This window comes from Camelus ferus, chromosome 2, assembly GCF_009834535.1.
Source record: "Camelus ferus isolate YT-003-E chromosome 2, BCGSAC_Cfer_1.0, whole genome shotgun sequence".
Lineage (NCBI taxonomy): Eukaryota > Metazoa > Chordata > Mammalia > Artiodactyla > Camelidae > Camelus > Camelus ferus.
The window spans coordinates 64694637-64714690 of record NC_045697.1 but is presented as its reverse complement, the minus strand read 5'-3'; the positions used below and the strand labels follow the sequence as shown (position 1 = coordinate 64714690).

At 33.4% G+C, this 20054-nt stretch overlaps 1 protein-coding gene and 1 long non-coding RNA gene across 4 annotated transcripts in view; both read right to left on the bottom strand.

The window, feature by feature from the left end:
- GRID2 (glutamate ionotropic receptor delta type subunit 2) overlaps positions 1-20054 on the bottom strand; it is a 1267610-nt gene that overhangs the window by 1104808 nt on the left and 142748 nt on the right. The window lies entirely within an intron of this gene.
- On the bottom strand, positions 907-19389 carry LOC116657493. The gene is made up of 3 exons (XR_004312607.1): positions 19274-19389; positions 17995-17996; positions 907-917 (listed from the first exon to the last, which is right to left on the bottom strand). It is a non-coding gene; the product is annotated as an uncharacterized LOC116657493 (long non-coding RNA).

Genomic DNA, 20054 nt, shown 5'->3' with positions numbered 1-20054 from the left:
TCCATGTCTTGGCTGTTGTAAATAATGCTGCTATGAACATCGGGGTACAGATGTCTTTTTGAAGTAGGATTCCTTCTGGATATATGCCCAGGAGTGGGATTCCTAGATCATATGGTAAGTCTATTCCTAGTCTTTTGAGGAATCTCCATACTGTTTTCCACAGTGGCTGCACCAAACTGCATTCCCACCAGCAGTGAAGGAGGGTTCCCTTTTCTCCACAGCCTCTCCAGATAATGCTGGTTCTTTACCTTCAAATAATATTATACTCCTTATACAACTCTAGAGGACTACTTAGAGCAAAAATGACTAAAGCACTCATGCAAGTGTGGATTCTTTGCTCACCTCTTTATTCTTACACTGTAATCAGTTATTACATCTCTCTCCTCCCACACACTCCTCCTTAATGCCTCCCTTCATTTTCTATATCTCACTTTATTTTCAACCATAGATATATATTTTCTTTTAGTCCATTTTTTTACTTTCAGTGAGCTCATGAAATCCTGAACACTTTCTTAAGTATGTACTAAATGTTCAGTTTTACAGTTGTATTTATTACTTATATAGCATAAGATTTAAGAAGTGACTTTTAAAAGCATCGAGAATTTTTGATTTCCCAAAATAAAAAAAACAAGCATATGCCATAATTCTTTTTCATAAAAAAAAATTTAAATGTGTGAAAATTTAGATGCCACCATAAAGGTGACAGGTACTTAATTTTTGCTAGCAGTAAAACAGAAGCAAATAGGGAGGTTTAAATGTGCATCAGAACAGAAGTTGAAAACAAGGATTGTGTCAGGAAGTAATCTGTGATGACGTGTAACATAAGGAATGATTAAGAATATTTATAACTGTCTGATTCTTGAAACACTATTTAGCATTTCTATTCTGAGAAAATTCTCAGCCAGATTTTAAGATGTCTTTTATTAAAGATCTTAATTCAGAAAATTTCCTTCAGTAATGCTTTAAAATATCATCAGATCCAAATTGTGAAGGTATAATTTTTTTTAAAAATTAGAGGCTATTATATTAACCTTTATAATCTCCTTATATACATTTCATATTTAAAATAGTAGTGCTTATCTATTTTATATAAGCAACAAGTATGCATTGTACAGCACAGGGAAATATAGCCATAATTTTGCAATAGCTTTAAATGGAATATAATCTATAAAAATATTGAATCACTATGTTGTACACCTGAAACTAATATTGTAAATCAACCATATTTCAATTAAATAAACAAATAAATAGACACACGAACAAATAACTGAATAAATAAAATAGTAATGCTTTCAGGTGTTTAAGGCTGGTGTTGAACAACATAGAGCTTTTTATTTCATAGGTCTTCTTTTAGATTTCTCCAACATGGTTAAACTAAATAGGAGACACACAGATGGTAAAACCTTATGTTATTCTACTCTGAAAAGATTAGCTTCATTAAAATTAAAATTAGCTACCACCTGCTAAATATGTTTTGGCACCTACTAAGTAGGATTTCCAAGGAAAAATCACAAAGAAGAAATAAAAAATATTTAAGCCTTCAAAGAAAACATGGAATTATCTAGAAGCATTAAGGTGGACAAAAAGTCTCAAAGAAATTACTTTTTTTCCTAGAAAAAACATTATTTATTCAGTTTTCCCCCCCTAAACTATTTATTTAATATATAAAAGAAGACTAAAATTAAGCTGTGAACTAAGGTCTGAACAAGGATCTGTGACTTCCTTGTATGACTTTAATGTAGAAGACCAAAAGGAAAAACGTAGTATTAACTATGTGCTTTCTTTTGCTCCAGTTTTAGGGAACTAGAGATAAATGTGTTGGATCCTGAAAATAAAACAACATAATTTCTGAAAGTGGTTGAACTAAATAAAAATGTTTTTAATTCACTGAAAAAATTATAGCTGATGGATTTTTTGGCAAACAGGACACTTTCAGGTTGGGATGACCATATGTCCATCTTGGCTAGCCAGGGAAAAATCTCAGTTCATATTTACTCTCCTAACAAAATTATTAATAGCACTCCTTTTCATTCTCAAAATATCCCAATTTAGAAAACAAATCATACTATCATATTAAGATGTCTTTTATTAAAGATCTTAATTCAGAAAATTTCCTTAAGTAATGCTTTAAAATATCATCAGATCCTTCATTTTAGTCTCACACTCTATAAGAACTCTAAAAACTAACTGCAATTATTTTAATTAACATAAATGAACATGGTTGGAAATGTGAAAGACCAAAAAAAGGGCTCTCTGGAAAGAGTACCGGAAATGACCTAAATTCTAACTTTTCCTCTTTCAATCTAGTGTTCAAATTTCCTTTACAGTTTTAGTGATGATTGTCTGACTTTTACTTGAAATCTGATGTATGAAGCCCATTCAACTTAAGGCAAAGGCTGCTAAATCTTCACTCAGACTTTTATTACTCTTCATTTATACAAGATCTAAGAAGTTGGACTGTCTGTTTTTTCAGATCCCAGTAGGCTGAAAATCTTCAAAGGAAAGATATAACTAGAAGGAGGGTCACAATACACCAGAAGCAGTGACTGCAGACGTCCAGAAAGAAGGAATACAAGGTAAAGGAACATGAGCATAAATTCAACAAGTGGGAGTCCTTTTGAATTATTATGAATATCAGTTGTTGAAGGAGAATAAAAAAATGTGCAATGCACTCTGTAAAGAGTTATTTTCAAAATACTTAATATGAATTTAAAGAATGTGGTGCTTATGTGATAGCCTGTTATCTAAAAAATTTATATATTCAGTGCATAGTAATGTCTGTTGAAGGAGATGTATAGTTCTTTCTCAAACAGTCTTGAGGAAATAAAATTTCATTTCATACACATTTCTTTTAAATCTCTCTTCAGTTAATTTAGCCATGATGATTACTCACAGTTGTATCGAAAATTCAGTATAAATGTGTCATGGAGCTTAGTACTACCCAAAATTCTTTCAGACCTTACCAGAAGAGCATAAGAATGTATTCTGATGTTCCTTCCACCCCACAACTTACCCACAAATCAGGAAGTGCTCAAGTCAAATAGTAACCATTCCATGTAATGAGTCTGCATTTTAACTTAGAATTAATTCTACATGAGTTAGTATATTTTAAATGTCTTATTTTATATTATGTTGTTTTTTATGAATATTAAGCAATCAATAACCACTTTCTTGATAAGTGAAACTGGTGGACTCCCTCATTCAGATCCCATGGTGTCTATGTACCCTGATCTCATTCATTCTTGCCTACATTATAGTCAGGTCAGTAGGTCAGTTAATTTTTTATAATTAGCCAACATTCACTCTTATGCCTTAAGGGGACAATTGTATCAATCCTTCTTATTGTCTTAATAGCTATGTAAAATTATTACCCTCTTGCTTGCAATCCCCTCAGTCACCTAAAATTCTCTCACCATCTGTTTATACAGCAGAGGTCCCCTACCTTGTTTCTCGCATGGATAATTGGGAAAATATGTTGCTACTAAGCATGTTAAATATTCTCCCATAGCAACTAACTGCACATCCTGAGAAAGATTTTCTTCCCAATGACCAATAATCAGATATTCAGAGTTAGAATAAACCCAATGGACACCAGGAGCTTGAAATGTGTTCCAAATATTTTTGTGATTTAAGAATCTGAAGTAAGAAGAAGTTTCTTTGATCTAGATACTCTTCCATGGGGAGAATTCTGGTTTTCCTTGACTAGAAATACATTCTAAAATGAAATAGGTTCCACATGAATGCTCTCATTGCTCTACTACCACAAAAGTGATTTTTAAATACTCTGCACACTTTCTGTCTATGTGAAAGTAGTTTGATGTTTGTTACTTATTTCTTCTACTCTGGCATTTTGTTTGTGTTCATCCCAAGTCAAGTATATAAAATTTATCACAAAATTACTGTTGTATTTTATCTACTCAAGCACTACCAATGCAGAAAATGTAATGCTGTATTATTATTTTAAATGATAACTTTATTATGTTTTAAATATGTATTAAATGCCTATTATGTGCATAGTCTTTTTCTAGTAAAATTAGAAATATTGATATGACCTACAAATATAAAACACATAAAAATCAAACATTAGTGTTGAAGCCACATTTTGTAATTCATGTGTAACAAAGTCATTTCAGTCCAGTGTTAACAAGTGCGGCAATTATACCAGCAGATTCAGACTTTACTCTGGCACTTGTTATCTCTGTGTCTTGGTAACCTTGGCAAAACCTTCTTTCAGAGCTTTGTGAAGACTAAATGGGATAACACAGTGACTAACTCATAGGACCTGCTCAAGTTTTTTGTTAGTAACATCACCAAAATTCAACATCGTTTTTGTCATGTAAATGTAAAATATGTAATACATGTAAATTATTCTAGGTATACATCCTTTGAGTTTATTCTAATTTTAACAGTCTGGTTATCTGATTATCTTATGAGTAAAATTCCCTCTGATATACATATAACAAGTGCCTAACAACTAAAGTTTTTTCCTAGGAAGAATCTGTCAAACAATCCAGGGTTAAAGAAAGAAAAAAGATGTTTAAAATAAAATCTCAAAAACTCTTTCCCCAAATCAAGCAACAAAACAGAAGTTCCACAGACATAAATACATGTTCACATGAACAAAATATAGTTTGATATTGAAGGAAAGTTTGGACCCACTTGCTAATTATACACCACTGAGGAGGGTTAAATCCTTGAGACTGCTTTATAACCAAGGAACCCTCTAACTTCAGTGATTGCAAACAATTTAATAGTCAAGGAAGAGAATTGCTCCTGACAGTTCATAACAGTCTTTCCAGAATACACTTAGTGGAAACCAACAAGTTTAATAAAGTCCCCTTTATACCCAAAGCCTTTGTAAGATTTGACTTAGGAAAGGGTCTTCCTCATAAAATCCACCTGGTCCTAATGAATATACACCAGCCTTTTAAGATAGGAAGAAGTAAAAATACATTTATTTTAAAGAAGCAAGTTTATGCATAACTAGAGGTTCAGATCCTGGGAATAGACTGACCTCAAGGAAAGTCTATCCATATAGAAAATCTCATTATTAGCCTTGATATTCTTTTCAAAATTAGGGAAAATATCCAAAGCCTAATTTGAAAAAAAGTATTACTGAATTAACCTAAAATTATGTTGATCTAGTTATCAATGCACATCACCAAACAGCGCTCTATAAAATGACACCAAAAAGGGTTAGAAATGGTTTTGTCTTTAACATCTTCTGAAGAAATCACAGAATAATTAATAGTCATCTAATCTTATACAAAAGATTACAGAATGTTGGAAATGAATTGCTTTATTGTCTTGACATCATGTGCACATATATGTATATACACATACACAGACTCAAGAAAAGAGACCAGATTCCTGATTTCTAATCAAAGATTTAAAGGATTAAAATAATTATGTGGGTAAATACTAAACATGGAAACATTGCTAAGACTGTATTCTCTAAAAATATCTAAATATCAGAGAAAATACAAAGGGGAAGGAAATGGGATTAAAGATGGGAATTAAATAAGGTAATCAAAATTTATTTAACAGATTCCACCTTTCTATATAAGACATTGTTTTGATCAAGAAAAATGTGTAAAACATGACAATGAAAAAAATGATAATTCAATATAATAAGAAATGTCATCAGTCATTGTACCATTGTCAAATGGCAAGAAAAGAGAATTAAGTAAAACACTTTCTGCTTTTGACAAAGACACCAGTTTTTAGTTTGTTGCTGTAAGCCAATTTTTCTGTGATAAAGAACTGAGCTAAGCTGATAGCAATGAGAAAAAGGATACAAGAAAGCTCATGTTAGACTTGGGGAGCGTGTAGTTATAGCAGAACATAAAAGCGGCAATATACAGCAGCAGCACCAGTGCTCTTAGAACCTATGGATATGGAGCATAATTTAACTGAGATGTTACTAATGCAAGATGAATATATACGCCTGTAGTTGATCTTTCATTCACAAAAGTCTCCTTCAGGAACTTTACAAATAAATGTTTCAGTCAGCCATTGATTATTTTCAGAAATACTGATTAAGCAAATATTTATTGAGCTATTATGTCAGGGGAAACAAGCCAGGTACCTGAAATGCAATCATATACAAGACCTAGAATCTGCCTTATTATAAGTTGTTTACTGTCCAGTAGAGAAGAAAGATAAGTAAACAGGAAGATAAAATAAACAAGGACAAAACTAGCTGATTAGTTCCTATTCCAGATATTATTCAATTTCCATTCTATTTTTGTTCTTACTTTTAGACAGGATGTTAGATTTTGTGTTTCAATTGCATGGATTTATTATTCATCATGCACACTTATAGTTAATGATGCAAACCAGAAATCATTTACCAGTATTTTGAATATGTACTTTCTATAATTTATAAGATTAATATTAGTAATTTGAGGATAATCAAAATGGCACAAGGTCCTAAAATACTCCTTTTAGGGAGTCTTGAGTGACTACCTACTATGAGAATCCCGAAATCTCTGGTCAAGATGAAACTGTTTCAGTAGAGGATTTCACACTGAAATTTGTTTTTTCCAACATTTGTTTTTTCCTATGTTATTGTCATTATTCCACACTACTTTTTCAATATGATATAATTGTCTTTAATAGAGGTGAGCACAATAAACCAATGAAATAACTATCTAGGGTCTAAATCATCTTGGGAAACTACTGACTTCAGTATGCTGTCCACCTCAATAAAACATGTGTCCATTTGTTACTCAGGTTAATAAAGCCTTAAGATAAATACTAGTGTAACTAATTGGAGCAGAATGCTATGTAATGGCTTATAAAATAAACAGAACTTACAAACACGTAAGAAAGTTGGCATTCCATTCTCACAAACCACCAATGAAGATACCTATAATTTGTACTTCTAACTATTCCTGTGTGTGAATTCCTAATTAGTTCTGATTACCTGCCATTCTCTCCAACCCATACCATACAAATGCATCTAACTTTGAATATGATGAAGACTACAAATAGGTAGAATAAATTTCCATACATTTGCTATCTCATCAATTTAAACTGGAAAGAGAACACAGAGTCAAAGAACTTTAATGACGCAAAGACATGATCTGTTATTATAAAACATGAGCATGAGAATTCTTAGCTCCAAGATGAAATTCTTCCTCAGCAATATCACAAATGATGTATTTTTAAAAATAGTGACCCTGGTAACTACTTTTAAGGAAATATTCTTTCAGCTGTATTTTTTCAAACACTTCCTCAGACAAAGTAGCTTCTAAAAACACTAAGACATCTTCAATTCTGAAATTTTAATATATTTAATAGGACATTCATCTTTTACCTCAAGAGAAATAATTTACTTTCAATGATGTACAAATTATATGCATTATTTCATCAGCATTTAATTTTTAAAAGTTCCATTTTTCCCTTACGATGGTTTTGTTTGTTGTTGTTACTGTTATACATGGATACATTCAACTATGCCAATGAAAATAAACCAACAATTTTGAGAAAGACTTTTACAAAATTAAAACTCTGACCACCTAGTGAATATCTGAATATGCTTTTGATGGACCTAATAACATGCTTTTAATATATTTTTAAGTGTTGACTAATATACAGAGCAAAAATATTTTTAAAAATAACTGATGTTAGCTAAACTGTGTGGTAATCATTTTGTAATATATACTCAATATATCAAATTTTTATGTTATATAACTTAAACTAATACAATGTTGCATGTCAACTATATCTCAATAAAACTCGATTAAAAACTAGAATGAAAAATTTAAAAAGAAGCTGTTCACCACTCCAAACTAAGACTCTGAAGAAAGTCATGGTACAGGGTGATCCAACACTGATGTTTTTGTTCCTGATAAATTAAGAAAATAAATAAGAAAGGTCAGGCAGCCAGCTCTTCTGGTTTGCAACTTTCAGTTCCTTTGTGGTGTGTATGCTGAGCTGAGGACTGGCAGACCTGACTTGTAATTCTGTGTGACTGAGGCACTGTGGCTGAGGAGAGACCAATCTAGACCAAGAGCCAAAGTGAGGCTCTGGCATAGATGCACAGTGGTCTTCAGCACCAAAGAGAGGCAACAGGAAACTGAGCCATCTGACATCAATCTCTCTGTTCAGACTGAGCTGAGAAAGAGGAGGCAGCAAGTTCACCAACCAGGGATATTTGCTATGTTTGCCAGCAAAGTTCCATTTGGTAGTGACAATGTTGAATTTTACCTTAGTACTGTGCTCCCAAAACACAACAATTCAAGAATTCCCCAACCTTTTTCGTGTTCCGAGAAATGGCTGACTACCAATAACCACTCTTCCCTATGTGACCTAGATACTAAGACTTATGGGTAACCCCTATTTTACCCATGACAAGGGCAGACAAAGACTCTCCAAATTTTCATTCTTTGAATCCTAAATGATTAGTTGCACTGTTCATCCCCACCAAGCAATCTGGACAGAATACCCACTAATTTTACCAAACTTCAGTCAGGTTTCTTTCTTTCCCAAGGCCCCTGAATGCTCACCCACTTTTGAACATTGCAATGCTGAAGAAAAACTTCTTCACAGCCTCTCCTGAGAACTAGCTGACCTCAGGGGGAAATATTTGCTAATTAACTGTCCTATCACACCACCACTCATCCCACTTTCCCACACCCAGTTAGTTCTAGACTGTGTGTGCCTCCCTGCAAAAGAAAAGCCCATTCTGCCAACTGATGCACCTGCAGATCCACAAGTAGATTTTACACACTGCAACGGTCACCCTACCCCTACTGCAAGAGTGATCTTGCTCCAACAAACAGTCTCCTCCCCCAGGTACAATAATCCTTTTGATTAAGTTTCTCCTTACCGAAGTCCAGATTTGTTTATATTTGTAAACACCCAAGGACTAGCCTGAGAAATAAGGTGAGAGTTCTTCCCTTTTCCTATTACCTCAATATCATATAAGCCTTTTCCTCATATCCTAATGCCAACTGTAAGAGGAAAAAGGGGAAAATGGGGAAAACTTAATATTGAATTATCATCTCAAAACACTGACTTCAACCTCAAGATCCTTTTAAAATTACTGGATCAGACTAAGTTTTAAACTGAGTTTTGCTAATATTATTTATTTCCATTATTCCTTCTATATCCAGATTTGTTATAAGGAAACAAATAAATTTTAGATAATTAAATAAAGTATATATTTTCTGCACCAAGAAGCTAAATAAAAATAATGATTCTGTTGAGTTTTAAGTTAAAATAAAGTAACTTAATTTTTTAAAGTTATATAGTTATTGACTCTAGAAGGCAATTGAAACCTCCTAAACTCCATTTTTATTATTACTGCTTATAGTTATAAGAGTAACAATACTAACCATATTTACTACATATTTAGTTTTCCCATTTGTAATATTTTTATTGGTATTAATATTTCTGAGGCCTTACTAACCCAAGGCACTGTGCTCTATAAACAGTGGCTATTATGATCATCACAACAGTGCTCTGAGAAAAGTACTATTGGTGGGCTTATGATATAAATCAGGTGGGTTCTCTGTTGTCCTGGTTTAGTATCAGTCTTAAGACAATCTCTGTGTTCCCGAGTCTTCTTGGTTGGAGTTTTCCTAGCATTTCTATCCCTGCTCCCCTTAGAAGACAAAAACTTTTTCTTCCATCAATGATTAGTCTGAAATGGAAGAGAATTTGAGGTCCTTTCCCCAAGATTATCAGTCCTGTTTGCTCACAGCACAGACTCCTGAGCCAAGCATAATTTCTCAGTACTGACTCAGGGGCAGAGGGAATTTTCTTCTACCTTTCCACAGCATTAATGAGTCTTTGACAAGATGGTTCCCTATTCCTTCCCCAGAGGTAGAAAGGTTTTCCATGTATTTTGACCATGATCTTAGCTTTATATATACCGTTTACAAAGCAACAGAGGTTTAAAAACAAACAAACAAAAAAACAACAACAACAAAACAGTAAAGGAAAAAGAAAATGTCTGAAGGGTATTCCTCACAAAAGCAACACATTTTATTAGCCATATCATCTTTTTTCAAAATCTGGTTCTGCTTTTAGGGTGAACTTAGGACAAAATAATGAATTTACCTGTGCCTCAGTTTTCCTAAATGTAAAACGAGGAATATCATATCTATCTTACACATTTATGTGTTCATTAAATAGCACAATACCTGGGGTATTATAAATGCTAAGTACATATTTTTGACTGATTAATACAATTAAAACATTAAATAAAAATTTTTTTAAAATTTTCTTCAGATAAATCAGATATTTCTCTGTCCATATAACCACAGTTGGTAACAGAGGGTCAAATTTAACTACGAATTACACTTGGATCATATCAAATCCATTTTAGTTCAGAATAGATTAGCAGGGCCTACAGAACTTCCCAACTTCTTAATAACCATAAAATTCTTTTCCTAGCTTGCAAAGATCAAACTTGAATAAGTCCATTAATGTGGCACTATACACACAAGGTGTAATGTTTTCCTCCACTGCATTTGCTTTGAAATCACCACACTGTTAAATAAACATTGATCAATGACCACAGATATCCGTATTGTGTTGTCTTTTCAACTGGTTCACAGAAGATATTTATCTTCTTTAATGCATTTTGACAATGTGATGATTTTCAGAAAAGCAGCTGCATTCTGAAGCAAGCCAGCTGAACAAAGGAAATTGGGAAATTTTGAATAGCCTTTGGAGATGTCCCTTTTGGACCCTGAAGATAAGAAATTTGTCCCTGCAAAGCCCTCTGTGAGTGCTCCCATCCAGAATTATCATTATTAGCAAACACTTCAGTTAGGAAAAAGTGGACCAAAAAATTGAGTCCACATTTGGAATCCTGAATTAATGAAGAACAAAAAGAAGGCAAAGTCTGCAGGGGCAGAATGAAAAACTATGAGGGGAAAAGCAAAGGTAAGACAGACATAATAAAAATGTGTCAAACGCAAGCTATATACTTAAGAATACTGTAGAAGTGTGATCACAGCATGGTCATCAAATCTATTTCATAATTTCTCTTTGGTAGTTCATGTCCTAAAGAACTTGTTTCCAATGGCCATCAAGGAAACACACAAAATCTGATAGCTGAAGGAATTTGAATGCAAATATGAACAAAACATCTCCGACGGGTCAGAGAAAACACTAAGGGTAATACACAATCAACTTTTTAATAATGCTTTAAAGGCAGGTTAAGATATCTCCTGTCACTAAAATTCATTAACTAATTTATTAGCTTTAAGTCACGGTTTTAAAATACAATTTTTATAAGAATTAAGCAAACAATGCCTCTTCAGGAATAAGTTAACAACATGAAAATTCACTTTGTGGAGGTGTAAAGCCACTAACTACTTCCAAATGGACTAAAAAGCTTTCTCTTTTTCAAAAAACATACAATATACATTAAGAACAAAATATAGCCCAGGATATTTATAACACTTAAAGAGCCAAAATACATTTGTGTGTTTATGTTTATCTGCCCTAGAGGGCTAGAATGATAAATGGTGAGTAGGATGCATGGATTCACATATTAAAGGTATTCAAGTATAAACTGACAAAATCAAGCATGCTGTCGCTGGCTCAGTAAGGACAGAAACAGTATGTGGAAAACCTAGAGTGCACCATGACAGTAATACGCCAAAAACTGGGTCACTAGAAACTGAGTCTTTAAACTGCAAAAATATGTCTGTCCATTTATTCTAAGCTAAATGACTTGATTCTAGATTCAGACTGCTACTGTCTCTGCAGTGATACTGAGACAGAAAGGGGGCAGGGTACAGCCATCCAAGGAATGCTACAGCAATTAACATCAAAATGGTGAAAGATTCAACCCCCAGTAGGCCTTGAGGCTCAAGATTATGGGAGATTTAACTTCTAGCAGAACTTGAGCTTCATTATATGCCCATTGTAATATATTAGCATGGTGAATAACATGCCCACAGGCACCATGGCAGTCCCAAGGCTAGTCACAAAAGGTCAAAGAGTGGGAAATGGCCAGCTCCCTGGGAATCCCATCTCTTTCCCCAGACTAGTTAGACTGGTCCTTCCACTGTATTAGAATATGAGGCCACTGAGCCCAAAAAAACTGGCAACATGTGCCTCGCGGCCACCGCCTTTCTCTCTCTCCTTTCAGAGACAGCCCACACTCTGTCTATGGAGTGTGTACTTACTTTTAATCTGAGCACCCAACCCCCACACCTCGTAGCCTTTCTCTTGCCTTTCAATGTATCTCTCTGAATAAATCTACCTTTACTCAACTGTGGCTCGCTCTTGAATTCTTTCCTGTGTGAAGCTGTGAAGGAAAAGCCAGGCTGGGCTAACAAGATAACTCACAAGTCTAGCAATGTGAAGGAAAAGCTGGGCTGGGCTGGCAGGATAACTCACAAATCAAAGTATGGGAATACTGATCTGAGTTCTGCTGGACTAACTTGTAAATCTAAGTTAATTAGTGTTGGTTTGCTCTTCATGTTTTTTGCTATCCAGCTGGATTTTCAAAGATATATATCTGGCTTTGGAATGTTGGTTTGCTGCCTCCCTGCCTCCACTTTTGTGATAATGATGCTGCTAAAGCTGTTCCATGCCTATTGGCCGAATACCCCAAGCTTGTACTTTACCCTATAAAACCTCATGCGCACATCTTTGAGGTGCTCAGAGCTTTGGAGCAGAAGCCCCTCTGAGCCCGCCGGCATAATACATCTGAGTACTCCAACCCTCCAAGTGGTGCTTGTTTCTTGGCTGGCCTGTCGTTTCCGTAACAAAGCCAAGGACCCATACTTGGCAGGGCACATCTCAGGGACATGGCCCTCCTCACTCCCCACATCCGTTTTTCCTGCATCAATACTAAGATAAGGTTAACCACTAAGACCGTAAGTATCTTTGTACCCGGGAAAATAAGTGCTATATTAGCAAAGCAAAACAGTTACAGCTTTAAAAAATTGCTGTTAAATTTTTTTCCACTGCCAGAGCTGCTGCATTATGGCAAAAATATTCTTCCATGCCTAAAAGATTTAAGTACATCTTTATACATCTAACAATACTAAACACACTCACACTCAATCCCTCTCTCCTCCCCTCCCTCTTCTCCTCTTTTCTCCTCCTCCCCTTCCTTCTTGTCTCTCTCTTTTGGTTTCTCTCCATCTCTCTCTCTCTCTACCTCTCTGTCTTTCTCTTGCAAAGATAAATCAAATAATTCACCCATCTCTGTATGTGCAGGTTTCCACCCCTAACATTTGAGAGAGTTTTAAATGATTACATTTCATTTAGTGTGCTTTGGACTACTTCACTTTTCAAAAAAAGTGTGTATCAACTTTATTAGCCTTATAAATTGGAGACTGAAAACAGTATTTCATTCCTAAATGAACTCCATTAATGTATTTTTAAAATTTATAATTATACAATAGCACATGTTAAACATCCATATTTGGCTATATGTTGGGAAAGTAATTAGCTAAAATCATAATACAATATATATAACCTTTTTAACAATACAGCTTTAAATACTATAATACTTAGAAAAAATTTATCAAATGTCTTTCCTTTCCTTAATAGTTATAATGTAAATATGATGAAAAATACATGTAAATTTTTATTTGCCATTCATAAAATGTTTTATTATTTTAACCATTTTAAACCAGTGAACAGGATTAGATAAATAAAGCAATACAGTGTTAAGGATGTATAACCACATAATTTTATTTCAATATGTCATAAAATTATATATACTAGCTGTATGGTCTTGGACTAGTTCTTTAACTCCTTTATGCCACAGTTTCATACTCAGGATAACATAAGAATTTGCTACATTGAGTTATGATGATGATTAAATGAGAATGTATTTGTAAAACTTTTAGAATAATATCTTATGTTTAATGTAAAGAAACGAAACACTATATTTCTTAAAGGAACTTAAGAAAGAATTTAAATTGAAAAGAAAATTTGTCAGCACATAAAATTCCTGTGAAAAGATGAAATGCCCCAGCTAAGTTCTCACTAATAAGATACAACTGCTCTGTTCTTTAAGCTTCATCTTAATCTCATATCTCCATTATCATTATAAGATTTTCTGAAACAAATGTTCTATTTTTATGTCTTTTATATGTCCTACACTGGGCAATAGATTGCTGGTAAATCAAGTCTTTAATAAATTCTTGTTGAAACAGTGCAATTTTACATATTTGAAAATTAACTAGGGGTCTTATTTTACTATTATTTTTCCAAAAATGAAATAATTGTAAGTGAATGTATTACTAAATGATATATTTTAGTATACCTTTCAGAAAAATAAACATTTCAATAAAAGTATTTAATACCATAAATAAAATATAAAGCATATATATTTGAGAGAAAATTCAAAGATGAAATTGTTAGATTAAATTATCACTAAGTTTCCAGGAAATAATGAAATATACTTGGCCTTTTTCTTTTCCAGGTTTACTGAGGTACAGTTAATATAAAATTTTCTCACATATTTACACACACTTTGATGTGTCTGGACATGTGCATACACACATCACCATACCATCAAGTTGATGAATACCATCACCACAATCAAGGTAATAAATATATCCATCCCCACGAAAAGACTTGTTATGTCCACCTTGTGTGTGTGTGTGTGTGTGTGTGTGTGTGTGTGTGTGTGTGTGTGTGTGTTAAGAACACTTAACGTGACTATTTTACAAAAAAATCTTTGAAAAGTACGGTAAGATTTTCCAAATAATAAAAAATTGTCATTAAAAATACACATGTATGAGGCACTTTCACTACCAGTGAAAGATGGAGTCACAGGGATCAGATTTATGAATACCCATCAAAACAACTGAAAACTGAGCAAGACATAAAACAGTTCTTAAATTACTAGACATCAGGTTATAATGGATTGTGATACCGAAGGAGAGGAAACAAACAAGGTGAGCTCAACAACTGCCTGAGCTTAGAGCCTGAAGAAAATTTCTAGACCACAACAAAAGAAGGGAGACAGGAGAGTCCTGCATATTCCCTTAGTACTCCCCCTCAAGGAGTACTTGATCAGTGCATGTGTGTGACTAAACTATTAAAAGCAGGAGAAAGACATGAATGGTGTATACACCACTCATCAAAGTTTACTTAAGCCTGAGGCTACTGACTAAAATTAACACCAAAATGGAAAACTTTTTAAGAAGGCATTAGTAGAGTACTCAGAAGAGTTTGCAGAAGTAAAGATGAGTAGAAGAAAATAGAGCATTAGTAGCCTATGGGAAAACTTCAAGAAGCCTAGTACTTGTGTAATTGGAGTCCACAAAGAAAGGAGGACCAGAAAAATGTAACAGTTCAATTTTTTCTGAATTCAAACTATAAATCTGTGGATGCAAAAAACTTAACAAACCCTAAGCACAAGAGACATGAAGAGATACACAGTAAGTAAATCACTTGAAACCAAGGAAAGGAGAACATTTTGAAAACAGCTGGAGGGGAAAAAAGACATTACATACAAAGGAATGAAGCTAAAGAAACAAGTTGATTTATCATCAAAAACAATGCAAGCCAGAAGACAAGGGATCAACATTTTTTAACTACTGAAAGAAAAACTGTCATCTAAAGATTTCTTACCCAGTGAAATAACAGTAAAGAACGAAGGCAAAATAAAGATTTTTCAGGCATACAAAAGATTAAAAAATTTATCACCAGCTGAACCACATTACAAGTACTGCTAAAGGTAGATCTTCAGGTATAAAGGAAATGATTCAGGACAGAAATATGGATCAATACAAATGAATGAAGAGGCCTAGGAATGATAACTATATGGATAAATGTAATACTTTTTTTTCATATTATGTATGGATCTTTAAAACACAATTAATGAAGGGAGGTTATAGCTCAGTGGTAGAGTACATGATATGCATGTACAAGGTACTGGGCTCAATTCCCAGGACCTTCACTAAATAAATAAATAAATACATAAATATTTTTTAAAAAACACAATTGACTATTTAAAGATAAAATAATGTTATAGTGTAGTGTTATAACATATTCAGAAGCAAAATGTATGGCAACAGTAACACACAGACCAGGAGAAGACAAACTGGAATACAATAATTTAACATTCTTATACTATTTTGAAGTGTTATAAATATAAAGGTAGACTATGATAAATTAAATATGAATACTATAAACCCTACAGCAATCTCTAAAATACAACAGTCAATAAATAAGTCAACCAAAAGTCCAAAGAGAATCATAAAACAAATGCTCAGTTAATCGAAAAAAGCAGAACAAGAGAATAAAGCTTAGACAAACAGAAAAGAAATAGCAAGATGGTAGATTAAAATTCAAACATACCAAAAACCACTTTATATACAAATAATCTTAACCAAATTAAAAGGCAGAGACATTTTAGACTGGATGAAGATTTATGTTTTAAGTAGAATGAAAAATAAGATACCAAGCTCATACTAATAATTTAAAAAAAGGCTAGATTGGCTATAGTAATATTAGGCAAAGTACATTTCTGAACAAAAAGTACTATACTGTTACCAGATGCAAAAGGTTTTTATGTATCCAGTAACAGATCTGTGAGATACACAAAGCAGAAAACAGGATTTCAAGGTGACAAAGACAAATCTACAATTCTGGAATGAAATTTCAATACCTCTCAATAGTTGATAAAACAAGTATACATAAATTCAGTAAGGATGTAAGAGACTTGACGAACACTATCATCCAACTTGACACTACTGGTAACTATAGAGCACATCAACTAAAAAGAGCAGAACATACATTCCTTTAAGAATATTTACCAAGACAGACAATATTCTAGGTTAAAACTCTGAAGAATCTAGAAATAGAAGGAAAGTAACAACCTGAAAAGAGCATCTATGAAAAATGTACAGCTGACATACATAATAGTGATGACTGAATACTTTTCTGTTAAGACCAGGAACAAGATGAGAATGTTCACTAGCACCTCTTCTATTCAACACTGACCTGGCTGATGCAATAAGCCAAAAAAACCCAAAAGTCATCCAAAATTGAAGAAAAAGAAATGTTCTTTATTGGTAGGTGATATGATCATCTATGAAGAAAATGCAATAGGATCTACAATAAAGTGACTAGAACTAACATCTGCTTTATGAGCTTTAAGAATACAATATCAAACAGGCAAATAGACAAACTGATCAACATCATTATTCATTGCAGAAATGCAAATTAAAATCACAATGAGACACCTCTATGCACCTATTACAATGTCTAAAATTAAAAAGAATGACCACACCAAGTGTTGGTGAGGATATGGAACAACTGGAACTCTCATGTACTACCAGCCGGTAAATAAAATGTGTAACTATTTTTGAAAAAAAGTTGTCAACTTCTTTAAAAATTAAATATAAATCTACTATATGAACCAGCCACTCTACTCCCAAGTATTTACCCAAAATTTACCAAAGCATATATCTATACAAAGACTTAAAACACCAATGTTCCTAACAACTTTATCTATAGTAGTGTAAAACAGGAAACAACCCAAATGCCTAATAATATGTGAACAGGCAAACAAATAATGGTGTATCCATACACTAGAATACTGCTCAGCAATAAAAAGCAATGAACTATTGATAAACACAAAATCATGGATAGCTCCCATAATATTATGCTGAGTTAAAGAAGCAAGACCAAAACTGGATAAAATATTATATGATTCTATATATATATATGTAAGTCTCTAGAAAATGCAAACTATTATAGTTCCAGGATAACCAATGTTTGCCAGGGAATAAAGTTGTAAACAGGAAAAATGAGAGGGAGGAATTACAAAGAGGCAAAGATTATCATCTTGATTATGGTTATGGTGTACATATTATGTCAAAATATAACAAGTTGTTCAATTTAACTTTGTGTAGTTTACTGTATGTCATTTATACCACGATGAATCTGTTAAAAATGCATGTGTAAATTATTTTCCTTCATTCCTTTGGTCATTTACTACAATCATAAAAATCTTACTAGTTAAAGAGTTTTAAAAAACACAAATTTTACAACTATCTTCAGATTATGCAGCATGGTATGGGAGAAAGCAGAATGGAAAAAAGAATTAGGAAATCTGTATTCTAGTTCTGGCTTTGCCATGACAGGCTCACTGAATATGGTTAAATCACTGAACCACTCAGGCCTTCAGTTTACTCACCTATGAAGTAAAAGGATTGCATGAGATCATTGGTCCTCAACTTTTTTGGATTCATGGAACATTTTGGAGTATTAGTTTTAGGTCTGGGCAATTAAAGGGACTGAAGAATCATCAAAAGAATGCTTTGTAGATCAACAGTAATTGAAACACAATCCTTACCTTATACCAAAAGCACACAGTAATTGTTAAAAAAAAAAACAAAAAACACACTTAATATGCCATTTCATTGCCTTTCTAGTGTGTCCTTTTGCCCCTACATTATTCTCTTTCATACACAAGAGGTAAAGTTCTCTCATGTTCTGGGAAATACGACATCTTTCTTTGGAACTGGCTTCCATTAGATTTACCATTTACTGACAGGATTTGTACCCAACACTGAAACATACTACACAATCCCCTTTTAAATGTTCTAAAATACTATAGATAGAATTAGCAAAATTAAAGGACATGATTCTCAAAGTTGGACAGCATTCCTGTGAAGCAGTTAACACTGCTGTATTATATAATTTCTAAGGCCTGTTTCAGACCATTATTTTCAAGTGTGAAAAATCATATCTATCATTTTGGTTTGTTATGTTAAAGAGATAATGCCTATACACTATGAGTCATAGCTGACACACAAGAAATGTAAAATCTGCTCACCTCTGAGACACTAGTAGTTCAGTGTCCTTGGACGTTACTCAGATTATAGATGTAATTCTGAACTATTTCAGCCAGTTCTTGGTTAAAGGCCCTTTTACTGTTTCTACCTAATACATTTCAGCTTTAGGACAGAATTTATTTCCTGGTTAGGTTGTGACAAACCTTTCTAAGAATTCCAGGCAATTCTTTCTATTTAGAAAGATTTCACAAAGCATAGTCTCTATTAAAGGGTATGAGGACTTCCTTTGACATTACTGAAATGTGTATCTTTCTCAGAAATGAATAAAAGTTTGCATTACCTTAATGCTTAGTGATTGGATTATTCTTTTTATTCTTTTTATTAGGAATAACTGACATATTAGTTGAAGGTGTACAATATAATGAGTTGATATTTGTATATATTGCAAAATGATCACAATAGTCCAATTAACTGCCATCACAACACATAACTCAAAAATGTTTTCCTTTCTATAAGTCTTCAAGATCCACTCTCCTAGCTACTTTCAAATGTGAGACACAATATTATTAACTATAGTCACCATGCTGCATATCACATCTCCATGACTTACTCATTTTATTACTGGAAATTTGTACCTTTTGACCCCCTTCACTCATCTTGTCTACCCCACAACCCCTGCCTCTGGTAACCACCAATCTATTCTCTATATCCAAGAGTTAAAGTTTTGTTTTTTGGTTTTCTGATTTTTTATTCCTCATATAAGTGAGACTATACCATTTTTATCTTTCTGTCTGACTTATTTCACTTAGCATAATGCCCTCAAAGTTCATCCATGCTGTCACAAATGAAAAAATCTCACTTTTTTTTATGGTTAAATGATATTCCACTGTCTCACATTTTCTTAATCCATTCATCCATAGATAGACATCTAGATTGTTTCTGTATCTTGGCTATTGTTAACAACAACAAAAAAATAATGCAAGGAATACAAGAATGCAGATATCTCTTCTCTTAATGTTTCAAATTTCTTCAGATAAATACTCAGAAGTAGAATTGCTGGATCATGAGGTAATTCAACTTTTAACTTTTTGAGAAAACTACATACTGTTTTTCACAGTGGATGCACCAATTTACATTCCCACCAACAGTGCACAATGTTCCCTTTTCTCCACATCCTCGCCATTATTTCTTGTCTTTTTGATAACTGCCATCTAACAGGTGCTTCCTCATGTGGCCTTCATTTTCATTTCCCTGACAGTAATGTTGAGCATCTTTTCATGTACCTGTTGGCCATCTGTATGTCTTCTTTGG